Source organism: Stegodyphus dumicola, chromosome 7 (genome assembly GCF_044657685.1).
Source record: "Stegodyphus dumicola isolate Sdum_Otavi_A_Nest chromosome 7, ASM4465768v1".
Lineage (NCBI taxonomy): Eukaryota > Metazoa > Arthropoda > Arachnida > Araneae > Eresidae > Stegodyphus > Stegodyphus dumicola.
In genome coordinates this window covers 3,978,850-3,995,250 of record NC_140774.1, presented here as the reverse complement: position 1 = coordinate 3,995,250, position 16,401 = coordinate 3,978,850, and the positions used below count along the sequence as shown (strand labels likewise).

At 32.3% G+C, this 16,401-nt stretch overlaps 1 protein-coding gene across 2 annotated transcripts in view; it reads right to left on the bottom strand.

Moving 5' to 3' along the window:
- LOC118185860 (uncharacterized) overlaps positions 1-4,920 on the bottom strand; it is a 39,522-nt gene extending 34,602 nt beyond the window's left edge. Inside the window, exon 1 of one of the 2 annotated variants that reach the window (XM_035355784.2) lies at positions 4,841-4,920. The gene's annotated coding sequence lies outside the window, so the exon portion shown is untranslated. The remainder of the gene's footprint in view (positions 1-4,840) is intronic. The other variant, XM_035355778.2, reaches the window with a different exon arrangement.
- Positions 4,921-16,401: the final 11,481 nt, after the last annotated feature.

The following is a 16,401-nucleotide window of genomic DNA, read 5'->3' as shown; positions in this document are numbered from 1 at the left end:
TTCCACGCATGCTTCTGCTTAAATAGGCGATAAATTTGTATTTTCTAGGTGGGATTCTATTACTCTTCAGTTGGGAGTATGAAACAGGCTTTGACGATTGCTGGCGATATTCCAACGCTATTAAAGCAAATCTGTGTGTTTCCTTGTTAAAGCAGCGACCGAATAAGCTTTTAGGAATTTTTAAATTTGCACAATTCATACTTTGCTGTTAAGTTGGCCAATTCTGGCGAATAGGCATGGTGGCTTTATTAACAAGGATATGTTTAGTTTGATTTGATAGCTTAAGGCGAAGCACACTGGGGCTATCTGCCTGGGTTGACTTCGTGAAAGACTTTTTAAGGGAAACTCCCTCATGTACACTTTACACATATGGGGAAAATCACGTAAACGCCTATGCAGTCAGCCCGTTCTCCGGGTTCGAACCCTGAACCGAGCTACCAATGTTCAATGACTTACCGCTCGATCGCTGGTAGGCAACAAGGTTATGACTTATTTTTTTTTGGGGGGGGGGCTTGTTGCTAGTGGTGTTGCAAAAACGTCAGTCGATATTTGAATTTTGCACATTACAGATTAGGCCGCATAGTTTGCCGACTTTGGTGTTTAAGCGCGGTGGCAGCTTTAACAAGGGTGAAATGTTTTTACCACCGATGTATAAAGTATCCGGAGTATCCGTGGTTTTTACTTTCAATACTAAAGATCTACAAAATTTCACTAATTATCGCCTTAGTAATTGTCACCAAATATGCCCTCAAGAATTGCTTTTAAACCCCCAAATTGAGATAAGCCATGAGATTTGTTAAAATGAGAAGCAAGCAAAGCAGAAGAAAATAAACAGAAATCACAGCATAAGCCTTTGGCGACATTTGAAATTTGCAGGTTACATATTAGGCGATTAAGTGACTAAATCGATGACTGAGTTCCAACATGAGGTTTCTAGAGTTCTAGAAAGTATCTAGAACGGTAGAACTTACATAACAGATTTTCTTCCCATAAATAAAAAAAAAAAAAGAATCACTTCATTAAATTTTTATTGCGCTTAGAAGAACTAATCTTTCCCCTTATTCCTCTAAAGACAAACTTGTGCACCATTTCAGATTATTCAAAGTATTTTACAAAGAATTATAGTACTAATAGGAAAGTTCTATTTAATCCGTGATATAGGCATAATTTTAAGCACATATTTATCTGTGAAATGTGCCGCCTAAACGGTGTAGTAGTTAAGAAAGCTTACAGCGGTACCGAAAGGCCTAGATTCGAATCACGGCGAAGGCATCACCGTTTTTTGTGCTATTTTGGTAGATAGTTGCACGGATTTTGGCAATTTTTTTTGGTGAGCGATACGATTTATGGTAAACCCATTGCTGAATAAGTTATTTATGGTAACGGATACGTTGTTGTCATTTTATTTAAAAAATAATGCTTTTTATTACGCATAAATTCCATGTTTTTAAATATTATTTATAGCTTCTAAATATTAAAAATCAATTTAATTTTGCTTTTTTTATTTGAAATAAAAATTTTATTGCTTATGATATTTTATATAATTTTATGTTGTGGATGATATAATCAATGACGTCACCTTACTTTAAAAGTAATTGGTTTTAATATCTATAAATTTATTTTAATGTTTTAAACATTATTTATGGCTGTTAAATATTAAAATACAATTTAGTTTTGCATTTTAAAAAAAAATGATTTTATTATGAATGATTATTTAAATAATTTTAATTCTATGCGTGATGTTATCAGCTCCCTGATTGATTACTGAATATTTGTGCATTACCGCGCCATTTTAAAATTTTATTATTCATCTCTTCGAATTCCTTAGATTTCAAAGCGAATGGATATGTCCGTTTCGAAGATGAATGCTGTTATTGGTAATTACACCAAGAATTATTAGTATCGGAATCAAAAAATTGTCCTTTGAGACCTTATTTTGGCCAACCTGACTTTGCTAATTAAGACACAATAACACGCCGAATAAATACTAATTCAGAAGTCAAACAACAAAAATCAACGTTATATTTACAAAATTTTCACAGGACTAGTTTCGATGGTTTTACCGAACCACCATCTTCAGCTGCAAAACCGCAAATGGATCCATTTGTGTACTAATGCAGTTAGGTGTTGTAAATGTGGAAAAGATCATCGTAGTAATACTTGCCCTCAGAATAAAGATGAAACACCCACATGTCTGTTCTGTGGGGAAAATCACGTGTGCAGCTATCGCGTACGCGAAGCATATAAGAAGAAATTTGAACGTAAAACTGCCCCAAGCGTCCCGAAGTAATTTACCGCCACGAAAGATGACTTCCCACAATTCGTGAAAACCAGTGAAGAAAGCAACCCTCCACCCCAGAAGGGTTTGTACAGTGAGAAACTTAAAACGAAATTACGACAGTTCCCAGTAGACACAGCTGAAGCCATTAACTGGCTGCGAGACGAAAAAATTCAAAAGTTCTTTGCAAAAATTATCGAGATCGTTGATGATATCAGAAAGTCGAAATTTATCGCGGATAATCTATCCTCTGGATTCAAAGCTGTAATGTATCTAATGAAGATAACTGACGAAAGGCATTAAAGATTTAGCAACCAACGAAATGCAGAAATGCGGAAAATGATCTCTACTTTATTTTCTAAAAGTTTGTTTCATCCGTTGTACTTGCCAGGTTATCTGGTTTTCAAGTAGCATCGCGCGGGGTCAGTTTCTGGGAGGGTGACCTACCACGTGACTGGCTCCGTCGAATGAACAGCTACTATCTACAGACAGGACTTTTCACCAGCTCGACAGCTTTTCAATATCTTAAATGCTAATTTTATTCCACCTTAGCTTCCTAGTCACCTATACCTTATTAACGTCGCTGAACACTGGTAGTTCGGTCCGAGGTTCGAATCCCGCGAACGGGCTGGCTGCATGGGTGTTTTCGTGGTTTTCCCCATGTGTAACGTGTGTACGAGCCAGTTTCCCTTAAAAAGTCCTCCACGAACGCATCCCCCTTAAGGCAGATAGCCCTCGAGTGCTTTGCCGTAATCTAATAAACCAAACCAAACCACCTATCCCTTATGCAACTAATTTTGCAACTTGTTACGATTTTGTGATTTTGAATCCACATTATTTTAGAATATGGACTGGTTATTTGTTGCCATTTTTCGTAGCAATCAAAATATTCTACAAGGAGCCTTCGGTTTAGACACCCTGGTGTCTCAAACACCGTTCTACCGGTAGGTGAAGAGCCAATTCTGAGGACGGCCGTATATGGTATTGTGGTCACGGTGGAAGAAATAACGACTGTAACGTTAAAAAAAGTATTAAACATTCCTCCTTTCTTACCGACAATTTTTTTTTCATTGATATCTAAATTGTGATTCCGATTTTTTTTCGTGGTACTTATGAATATCCGACAGGTAAAATACTCAAAAAAATGTAAGTACATATTTTTTTTACTTTATAATACCTGAATTGCATACTTCGATTTTTATTAAAAAATTAATACACTGTTTTCAAAAATTGTTGAGATATTTATTGCCACATATGTTTTAATGTTAAATAATTATATCATATGAAACTTATTTTAACGTATTTGGATTTAAGTAATATTTGAACTTTTTTAAACGTTGGTATGATGTTTTTAATTCGATATTCAATTTAAATAATATTTTAATCCAATTAAACGTTGGCGCAATGTTTTTATAGCGGTGTTTTTACTCTATTTCTTTTTTATATAAAAGTAATAATTTATCCTTACTTTAGTATTTTATACTCTTAGTAAATGTATTTATTTACATTTGCCAGCCATTTTAAAAACAACGTTTTCAACAAAAATTAATCCCTTATTTTTAACGATATTTATTTTTTTAAAGTTTCGAATAATTTACTATGCGTAAAATACCTAAAAACAGCGTTTTTTAAGATGGCTGACGATTGTAAAAACCGCGCCAATGTAGATCGCCAAAAATCCGTGCAACCGTCTACCAAAGTAGCACCATGTTTTTAAATGCATAGTGTCTGTGCGGCATGGCGGCGCTCTAAATATGCGGGAAGCCAAAAGTCCTCTGGAGGGGTTGGCGGTAGGAAAGAGGGGTGAGAGATACTCGGACCCGTGCACCCGGAGTGCTCTCCATCAAAACTGGGGTTGTTGGAACTGAGCGAGTCGTACTGTCACCTGTACGGTGCTCAAGGTCTTGCCAACGACAGGCCCAATCTTGCTCTCATTGCCACGATGAATTTCGTGGGCTTTTTTTGATGTTACTGTCAGACAAGTGAGATACATTACAACAACAACAGCATCAGTTTAATGTATTTGCAATAAGTTAGATACACATGCGTTATGCTTTATAAATAATTTAAAACTTTTAATTGCTTGAATTCCTCTATTTCAACACTTATTCATTGGTACTTTCATATACCTTAAGCATAAGATTATTTCTCTTACTGTCCATCAAAACTAAATTAATATCATGAGTTTTAAAATTAATATCGGAAAATGAGGCGCTAAATAATATTTTGCCCAATATTTAGCGTAGATTTAAAATATTAAACACTCCGTATTGAAGCAATTTCATATCAACAGATAGCTTAACAAATTTCAAACAGTTTAATAACAACAACAACTTCAAACAGTTTAATCTTCAGAAAGTTTAACAGATTTTTAATGTTAAACAACTACATGAGCGCGCCATCTTGAAACAGAAAAAAAAAAAAAAAAAAAAAAAAAAAAAAGACATTGAAACTCATTAGTATAACAACAGGAAATATCTGAATGTAAAAGTTAATTGCTCCTTGAACTGCAAAATGCGCTTTGTTTAAAAACTAAAAACATCTAATATGAAATATACGAACCTAAAAATATTGAGGAATAATTGCCGAAGAACTTGAAACTATTAAATGCCGAGAAAAGACGGTGAAATTTAATATTCAAATATCTTTAAGTTTTGTTGCCAGATGTCAAATTTATTTCAAGTTATTTAATTCAATAATTTAATTCAATAATATACGTATAAATGTACATTTTCTACAATATCTGAGTGCTAAGTATGTACAAGGAATACACTTTTATATAACATTTCATTCTGAATGGAATTAAATGCTAGATTTTACCCTAAGCAGTTTGCTTAGAGCAGCTTAACTGGAATGAAATATTTTCACAAGTTCTCGTTAACTACATCAGAACGAAATTTTAAGGTAGTTCGATTTTATTCAGTTAATGATTACAAAATTAAGATCAAAGTATTATTTATGTTAAAATTACGCATTATATCTTTTCTTTTTATAAAGCTTCTTCCTGAAATACTTTCTCAAACATGAGAAGATTTTTACTTCCTTGTAGGAAGTATTGTAATCACGAAAAATTCTGAGTACCATATTTCAATGAAAATATTCATTTTGACCGCTATCGAAGGCAATTTAAGGATGTTTTTCCATGACATCTGTACGTAAGGACAGAATAAAGAACTCTTTTTCCCCAAACGAACTATAAAACGGATTTAAAATTGATTCAGAAGAAATTTTTTCGTGGCATCTGTACGTATGTATGTATATCGCATAACTGAAAAACGAGTAGCCTCAGAACATTGAAATTTCGTATATAGAACTGTTATAACATGTAGTTGTGCACCTCCCTTTTTGGCCCCAATCGGCTGCAACAAATATATATATATGCATGCTCTGTTGCCCGGATCAATGAGCTCAGTTTTTTATTTTTATATGCTGGTTAATTGTGCATTTTTTCCCTTTAAAAATGATTGAATTATGTAGTTCTTATCTTCCGGTTAAAGTTTCTATGCCTTTCATGCAATATTTGTAGAATTAGCAACAATTTAAAAACTGTTTAATTGCGGCTAAGCCTAATTTTTACTTCCTTGTACGAAGTAAAAAGGAAGTATTGTAGTCGCAAAAAATTTCAGGTTATCATGTTTCAACGGAAATATCCATTTTGATCGCTATCGAATGCAATTTAAAGATGTTTTTGAGTGACGTTAGTATGTAAGGACAAAATAAAGGACTCTTTTCCCCCAAAAATATTACAAAACTGATTTAAAATGAATTCTGAAGAGATTTTTTCGTGGCGCCTGTACGTATGTATGTATGTATCTCGCATAACTCAAAAAGGAGTAGCCTAAGAAGGTTGGAATTTTGTATATAGGACTGCTCTAACATGCAGATGTGCACCTCCCATTTTGGTTGCAATCGGCCGCACCAAAAGTATATAAATATATATATATATCCACTTTGTTATTCGGCTCAGTGTGCTTAGTTTCTTTATTCTTACATGTTTGTAAATTGTGCATTTTTTTCTTTAAAAATTATTGAACTATGTTGTTCTTATCTTCCGGTTAAGGTTTTTATGCCTGTAGTTAACCTGTATATAATAGTTGTAGAATCATCAATAACTTAAAAGCTGTTTAAGTGCGGCTAAGCCTAATTTGTTTACCATAGCAGCCATATTTGTTTACATTTGAAACTTAGCAGAATAGTGGATTTGTTGCCAATCTAGAGAAACTAAGCTTTGCAACAACAAAATAGCGTTATCTTTTACTATTGCGAATTAAATTATGCTTAATTCATTCTGGAACTATAATTTAAGTTATTAAATTATCCCATATATTGACAAAGCAAAGCCTCCACAACAAATTAAGGCAGTTTCTACGCTTTCAGTGTCTTTTTGCCGAGTGAGACCAAAAGTAAACTTTCAATTTTGTGCACCGAAATATTTACCTTCTTGTCCGCTGGCCGAATTGCATGTTTTTGCGTAGAAACTGTAATTTTAATTGTAAAAATTATTATTATTATTATTATTATAAAATTGTTTTAAGTGTTTGGTGTTTTATTTATTTATTTATTTTTTTCTATATCTTTCAATTTTTAATGAAAATATTTTGAATTTTTCTGTATTTTTGCCTTGCCGCGAAGTAAGAACTGAATTAATTAGTAGCGCATGCGCATTAGGGAAGCGGCGCTGAATCATCTGTTAAAAACTGTTTCTTTTTTAAATTCCTACTATTAGCTCATACTCTCCTTATATCTTGTTCAAATTTTCAGTAGTTAATAAAATTCTTTTTATTCATCCGTTCAAGTTCAAATACATTAATTTTTTTTTTTTTTTTTACGTTTTAATAGTATTGAATGACACTTAATGTTAATACAGTTTTTTCGTTATATATAATTATTAAGTTATTATAATATATTTAAAATGTTATTTTTTAGATATATATATATATTGTAATATAATTCGTTTAAATATATATAATTATATAACAATTTTTCTTTGTTGACCTAAGTAGGAATTGACTTTAATTTATTTTTTTATGCTACTTTTTATTTGCTTAATTTCTTTTATACGATATCGTTTTAGATTTATTACAATACTTGAACATGTGGTAATTCTTCTGATGATGCAATGTTTGTGCACTCTGAGTTATAAAATGAATGATATGTAACGCTGTTAAGTGTACCCAGCATCAGAGTGTCGCTATGGTAAATAAATATACTAAACTTTAAAGAGTGCGTTTATGTTGTATCGAAGAAGTACATTTAATTCAAAATTCGTTAATTGCTAATTCAATATGTTTAAATGAAACGCAGGAAAGTATAATTTAATATTCCGTACAAGGAAGTCATGTAGTGTACACACCAGTTTTTTTTTTTTTTTTTTTTTTTTTTTTTTTTTTTTTTACCATAGCAGCCATATTCGTTTACGTTTGATACTTAGCAGAATAGTGATTTAATTCTTTCAACACCTACAGTGTCTTTTTGCCGAGTGGGACCAAAAGGAAACTTTTAGATTTGGGCACCAAAGAATCTGCCTTCTTGCCTGCTGACCAAACTGCTTGTTTTGTGCATAGAAACTATAATTTTTAATTGTAAAAATTGTTTTTTTAATTGTCTTAACTGTATTTGGTGTTTTATTTTTTTTCTGTATCTTTAAATTTTTAATGCAAATATTTCGAATTTTTATGTATTTTTGACTTGCCGCAAAGTGAGAATTGAATTAACTGAATGGGAAATATATCTCTAATGAGATAAATTTTAATCAAATGCAAGAAAGAATGGGTATAATTCAATATTCCGTACGCATTTTTAGCTTCTGAGGTATCCTTAAAATCAAAAATTTAGCGACTTTATAATTAATGCTCTGTTCGCTTCATTTCAAGTTAGAGCGGCTTTTATTTTAACAGTGAAATACGTTAAATTTTCCTGCTGATTTTCATATATTTAACTTTCTATGAATATTTTTGAAAGGGAATAAAAAAAGTTATTATTATTTTTTTTTTAATATTCTTTAAAACTTATATAAGTTAATACAAAATGTAAAGAAATATTTCTTTTAATACTTATCAAATTTTTTTACCTTTAATTTTAGCAATCAATTACTTAAACTAAAAATAAACAAATTTTACGAAAAGTTTTCAAATATATAGAGGAAACTTTCGAAGAGGGTCAAAACGTGAGAATAATTAATTACAAAGCTCTTTCTTTTATTTCTTAAATTTTTCTTCGGTACATGCAGAAAAAAATATGTAAACAATTATTATTATTTTTTCATTATTACTGCAGTTCCACATTTGACGGCATTTCGATTCAAAATTTGTAGCCTTGAAGAAAAATTAATAGAAACAATCCTCATATACGGTTTGTAGTTACCCATTAATCAATCGGGTTTCTCAGACTTGCTAATTTTCAATTGCGAAAAAAAAAAAATCTTTTCACATATAAATATATTCCAAAATGATTATTTTTATTGCAAAAATTCGTAACTGAGGATAGTTATCTTTCGACAACTACGAATAAAAGTCAATGAAATCATCATCTTCATATCCTTCAATAAGATTTGTATCACACTTATAACTCCATTTTTAGATTTTCTGGTGCATCATTCATGTTCGTTTTAATACTAATGAAAATAATGTAATATTGAATTACAAATCACTAAAATGAATACACCTTTTGTTCTGAGGTCGCTGGTTCTACTATATATGCCGCGTAGGAGACAACATACCGCCCCACGTTGCAATATCTATGACATGCAAACGAAATCTAAGCATACAATTCAATATCAAATGCTAACAATTCAGCTCTTCATTTTTTTAAGCATCAACAAAAGACTTAAAGTTAATAAATCATTTACAGAATGAAATAAACAATTAAAAAAATTCGATAAAGTTTGAACATTTGCAAATTTTTCAATAATTATGATAAGTATACAGTATACCTTTATCAACATTTCAAACAGTAAAAAAATTTCACATTTTTTTCATCAAAATTACTAAAATAGAAGTATAATAAAAAGCAATGTATATTTTTATTAACAATGAAACTTAATCCTTGAAGTTATCCTCAATAGGCAATAAAATTTTTGATATTGGCCTTTTAACTGGACCAAACTTTGTGTTAATGACTTTTACTCGTATCTTACCATCTTTACCAGGAAACTGTCTGTTAAATTCTTCCTAGTAACCATTTAAATGGAGGTAACTGATCACCTTTAATGATCATCTTAATTGTATTTTTCTTTATATTGTCCTTTGAAAAATACCATTTGTTTTGTTGCTGCAAGTGATTAAGATAGTCAGTTATCCATCGTTTCCATATAATCTGTATCATTTTAGTTAATTTTTGCCATCTTGACAATCTGCTTTATGACAGATCTATAATATAGATATATATATTGCTCTCTCTATATATATTCTTATTTTAATCACAATTAATGTGGTAAAGAGAATGAACTTCATATAATTTAAATATTTCATTTTTGAGGTATACGTACTTAACAAAGTGCATTTAATTTCGTGATTCCTGACTGCAGTAATTAATTAAAGTAATTGAATTGAGCTATTTTGAGGAAATATAAAGAACACAGTGTTCGTTAATTTTAAACATAAAAAAATGTCTTACTTGGGAAGAGCTCGTAAGGAAGATTTGCAAAATCTCGCGGCTGAACTGGGAGTTCATGTGACTGCAGATTTGAAAATAATCGATTTAAAACAGAAAATTGTTGAAAGTAGAGATTATGATGAAGTATTCGTCAAAGGAGTCTTAGATACAATAATAGAAGAACGGAAAGAGAGGGAGAAAAGAGAAAAAGAGAGAGAGGAAAGAGAAGAACGTAGGAGACAGGAAGAAGCAGAAGAGCGGAGAAAGAACGAACAGTATGAATTAGAGAGATTAAGACTTGAAGCAGAGACTTGAAGTCTTTAAATCTTTCGGCCGGATCTGTCCGGTATTTTGAGACTTGAAGTCTCAAAATACCGGACAGATCCGGCCGAAAACGGAGCTGCGTCACCTTATGCAGAAATTTGATGATAAGAAAGGAGATATCAGTCTATATTTGCTATTGTTTGAAAGGCAAGCAGAATGGGCTAAAATTGATAAAGAAGAATTTGTATCTCATTTACTAGGACTACTTCCTTACGAAGTAACCCAGTTAATAGCTAGAGAACCCTCCGATAAAGCTAAAGACTATGAGCACGTGAAGAATTTATTGTTAAGACGGTTTAAACTAAGCCCGAAAAAGTTTAGGCAGAAATTTATGAAACATCAAAAGAGTACCGAATCTACATGGGTGGATTTCAATTATGAAATAGAAAATTATTGCAAGGAATGGGTGACTGGTCTAGGAGTTAAGACTTTTGATCAGTTGCTAGATTTGATGGTGCTTGACCAACTTAAACGTCGAGTTCCTCCTGAAATTCGAGATAATTTTCTTGATGAATGGGTAGAGATGATTTCATCTAAAAAATTAGCTGAAAAACTTGATGCCTATGAAAACGTTTGCGGAAACTTTCAAAAAAGGCCTGTAGTGGATCGGCAGAAAGAAAGATACAATGCACTGACTCAAGGTAAATTGAGTTCAGATAATAAAAATAAAACTGAAAAAAAATTGTCATCAGGATTTAATTCTCAAAGCTGGTTTCATAGACCTAGAAGTCCACGTCCAGATGATAAATATGAAAAACGAAAAACGCCACAATGCTATCAGTGTGGGTCCTATCAACATTTAAGACCCCAATGTGCAAAACTTAAGAATAGTACTGAATCTCCTGCTAATCTTAACAGAATTAGTGCAAAACCAGAGGATAAATTTCTATTACCTTATACTAGTATGGGTTACGTAAATGGTCATAAAATTCCTATATTAAGGGATTCAGGTGCTAGTATTGATATAGTTTGTCGCAAATACATCATGCCGGAAATGCTGACAGGTGAAAATGTGTGGGTGCAACAGCCATTAGATTTGAATCCAACCTGTTTACCATTGGCTGAGATCGAACTAAATTGCGATCTTGGGCGAGTAATAACTAAGGCTGCCATTATTAGAGATGAACTCGACAAAGGAAGGTATTTATTAGGCAATCGAACTTTTGCACTGTTGAATAAACAAAGAAAGGAACCTGATAATCATCCTCACCAGGTTAATGCCGTCTCTACTAGAGTTCAAAGGAAAAGAAAAATAGCTGAAGAGAAGATCTTGGAACCGATGAAAGAAGAAAATAAAGCATCCAGAGATATCTTTGAAGAAGTTAAATCACCAGAATTAAACGTGGAAGATTTTCACGAAAATTTGAAAAACGATAAAGAAATTAATATTGAGAATCATTTTGCAATGCAGCGTTATCTTCATCTTTCGGCTTTTGATTTAATATCAAAGCCGCTGCTAATAGACGAAGAAAGCAATTGTCGAAAGCAAATGACAATTGAATATTATCCGAAAGGCACAGATGAACTGAGGAAAGGCTTTGCCGTGAAATATAGCCGAGGAACTGATCCACCATGGAAGAGATCTAGGCGCCGTCAAGGAAAAAAAAAGGAAGACTAATTTGAACACTGTCCATTTTCTTCCTATTTAAATGTGGTGTAAAAATATTTGTTTAAAACTTTAAATATTTGACCTGAAATTTGGAAACTTATGAGAGAAGTTACCTTTTCTCTTTAAGCAATCGAGCAAGCCGAGCTTATAAACTTTCGAAATTTACAGAACTTTTCCCTTCGGTAAAAGTCTCTCCGTTGGGGTAGAGGTTGTAACAGCTTTAAATAATATTAAAATCTTGTAGATTAAATAATTTAAATAGATGAACATTAAGGTATTTGTGAATGGCAATATTTGAAACCAGACTCGAGTGCCTCGTGCGATTCTCGCACGAAGAATGTAATTTATTTTTAAATGATAGAATATGTTTCCTCTTCTTGTTTGTATGTCGCCATTTTTTTAGTGTTAAATAAAAGTTATTGCTGTGTTCCGTCATTGGAGTTGCTTCATTTCGCCAAAGAAGTATTACACCACCAATAGGCCAAAACCTTTCCCTAACAAAATGTAACAATGCTTGAGGACCAGCATGAAAATTTTTCAAATGATAATAAATAAATATTAGTTTGGTAAGCTTATGATTTTTTGGCTACAAAATTTGATGTTTAGAGTCATAATTAATTGTGGCATGAGTTAAGCGACCACCCACACGTAATATATCTTTTAAAAATGGATTTAAAGTTTTTAACCTGACTTTTGATTACTCTCTGATCTTGAAGTGATTCAATCTCCTCTGCAAATTCTATTACCTGAACCATTTTTATCAAGTGCATTTCCGCATCTTGGGCCTGTTTTCTTCACTGGATCTTTCAGATTGGACAGAAACCTGAAAATAAGACTTAAGATTCTAATTAGTTTAACATAATTATTTGTTAATTCAAAAAAGGAATTCCAAAATAAGTTTAAATTGCAGTTCAAATAAATGTCTAAAGGTTTTTTAAGTTCATCCTGATAAACATGAGACTCTATGAGAGTCTTGTCAATTTCAAATAAAGAAGAATCACTAAGTTCTCTCGGTTCAGGACCATTCCACCACAAGGAAGATGCCAAAAGTTCATTAGGATAAGCACCACGAGAAATCAGATCTGCCGGATTATTTGCTGATGATACGTGCTTTCAGTGTCGAGGCTTTACTAGTCTTTGGATTTTGGAGACTCTATTTGCAACAAAGGTCTTCAAAAGATGAGAAGTCTTCAACCATGACAGTGCTATCGTTGAATCAGTGCACAGAATGATGCATCTAAATGCATCTTCAATGAGTTGCTAACATTCGAAATCAGATGAGCCAATAACAAACATGCACAAAGTTCCAATCTTAGAATAGATAAGGTTTCTAATGGAGCTACATGAGATTTGCTGGCTAGTAGATGAGATGACGAGCCGTGATCTTCATCGGCACAAATAAAGTAGACAACTACATCCTAAGCGGCTTCCGAAGCATCTGCATATCCAATGAGTGAAATCTTGCTTGGATAATTTGAGAGGATGCAACGATTAATTTTTATGTTTTCAACAGTCTTTAAATTTGAAACTATTTGTTGCCATTCGTGAGCAATGGTTGCAAAAAGTGGTTCATCCCAACTCAGTTTTTGAACCCATAATTTCTGTAAAAATATCTTGGCTTTGGTGATTACGAGACCAATCAGTCGTAGAGATCATAGAGTCTGGCAATAGTATATAAAATGTCTCTTTTGGTATATGATGATTTCTCCTTGATTGAGACTAAAGCTAAATTCATCCTTCTGAGAATTCCATGTAATACCTAAAGCTTTAACCACATTATCACTTTTGGAGGAGAATGAAAGCTCAGAGCTTGTAGAAGGGCTATCCAACAGTTCAGGAGAATTAGAGTTCCATTTGTGCAAAGTCATTCTTCAACTATGAAAAAGCTGTATAAGCTGATTTTTCAATTACCTGTGCTGTTTTCAAGTTTGATGAACCAGAGATGACATCATCAACATAACAATTTTACAAGACAGCTTTGGCAGCTTCAGGATATTTATGCATTTCGTCATATGCAACTTGCTTTATGCATCTAATGGCTAAAAATGAAGCACTTTTAGTACCATAAGTCACCGTTTTGAGTCTATATGTGACAGGTGAGTCACTAAGGTTTCTCTTCCATAAGATTCGAAGTAAATCTCTTTGGGATTCATCAATTAAAATTTGCCGGTACATTTTTTTTATATCCACAATAACTGCAACTTGATGTTTTCTAAATCACAAGAATATCAAAAGTATCTTCTTGGACTCCTCCCGCTAAAAGTAAATCATTCAAACTTAAAGCCATTTGAGCTTGGGGCACTAGCATTAAACACAACGGCTCTAGTGTAGAATTGGGTACCCCTTCGATTAGCGACAATTTTTTGTAAAATTTTGGCGATGAAATCTTATTTCTGGTTACCATGATAGTGTAACTTTGCTTTAGCCTCCTGATTTTAGTAGATTGATTGAAAAATAGATTGATTTGTACATGGACAAATTTAAACAGTGCGCAATGCCTAGTTTGTGCAATTCTGGGATGTTTTTTTAAGTGAAAACAGATCAATGTGTACATGGACAAAGAGTTTACGCAATTCTTTGACCTTTTTTTTTTTTTTTTTTTTCGTTTTTGTGTAGCGGCCATCTTGAAATTGTGTCTTCCTGGCGCCGATCTTGGCGTCAAAAAAGAATCGCCAAAAAACAAGGGGCACCCAATTGTAAACTTTTACCAACACAACTCTTAATTTTGTACTTGATTTCTCTGGTCTATATACTCCATGATGGGGGAGGTAATATTCAAGTTCTGGTTTTGAATTATCATCGACCCTTTCCATATGGTCCAAATTTTCATATTCTGTTATGAAATCTTGATACAAATGTTGCAATGTAGCGTTTTTGCTAAGACGTTTAACTAATTGTTTGAGTTTAATATTGGCTAAATGCTTTGAATTTCCTAATTGTTCGTCTTTCATAGGCACTTTTATGATAAATCTACCATATTCATTTCGTCTATAAGTGTCTTTGAAATGTTGTTCATAGAATTCATCTTCTTGACTAAGAATTGACTTTTTTCACCAACATTTTCCACTAACCAAAATTGTTCTACCAATCTATCAATATTATCAAAATTACCGAGAAGTCCACAATAATTCTGGCAGTTTTCAAGGGATGTTTTCAAAGAACCATTGTCCATTAATAAAAATGTCATAAAATATTTCTGCTCGTAAAAGCAGATCTATGCTAGATGAAGTTACAAATTCTGGATCAGCGAAATTTGATGTATCAGGAATATCTATATTTCAGTTTTGTAGAAGATACTAAATCTGTGATTTTATTTACAACTAAAAAATTTAATGAAGCAAAGAACGAATAATTTCCATTAAAAATAGAAGAAAAAGTACAATGTTTGAAATTTGCCCATCTAAACTAGAAACAGAAATATTTATTCTTTCCTTTTTTTAAATTTGCACGCTCACAGAATTCATTAGTAGCAAAATTTGACTGTGATCCTGAATCAAGAACCGCTCTTGCTTTAACGAATTGGCCATAAATATTTCTAACCCAAACAATCGCAGTTGAAAGGAGATCAGTTTTATTTTTCGAAAAATGACACGGCGATAAGGCTTTTTCTGTTGATGCATTGTTATTTAAAACAACTTCGGTTTTGCAGTTTTCTAGAGAGGGCGTGGCTTCACTTTGCTTTCCCCCACTTGTTGCAGACGGCATGGAAGCTTCATTACGATGAAGAAGTGAATTATGTTTTGATTTGCAAATCGAGCAAAAGTGTCTAGACTGACAGAAAGCTACTTTATGATTTGACTGTAAACAATTAATGCACAAAGAAAGCATTTTAATGATTTCGTATCGTTCCATTGGATTTAAAGCTAGAAATGTTTCACATTTAAAAAATGCGTGATTATCTTTGCAAACCGGGGGGCACACATACATTTATTATTATTATTATTCGTTTTTGTCACTAGCGATCGAACTTTGTTCTGAGAAATGTTTTGTTTTGCTTTTGCAAATACAGTTTTGTTTTGCATATTTTCTAACATCTGGCATCGTTTTTGAAGAGATGTCATGAAAAATTCCCATTCACATAAATCATTACTATTTAATGACATTTCAAATTGCTCACGTGATTCTTTATCTATTTTATTGAGAATTATATTAATCAGCAAAGTTTCGTTTAATTTATCCATATTTAATTCCATAACTTTTAATGCTCTTAAATGTTTCTGAACTTTATCAATTAATAAGCGTAAATATTTAGGATTTTCATAACTATTTTTTCAATAGAAAGTAATTCATTGATATGAGAATTTACAACCAGTCTCTTATTATCATTTCTTTCTTCAAGTGCCTTAAATATCTATTGTTTGTATCTGCTTTGCATTACCAATTAAACAAGATTGTAAATAAAATAATTTCTGAGAATCTGTTAATTGTCTATTAGATGAAATTAAAGCTACAAATTGGTTTTTAAATAAATTCCAGTCTTCGAAATTACTAGAAAATTTAGGTAATGTTATTTCAGGCAAAATACAGCATAAATAAGAATTCTGACTACTGGAATGAAGTTATATTTGCTGATGAGAGTAAATTTAATATATTTGGT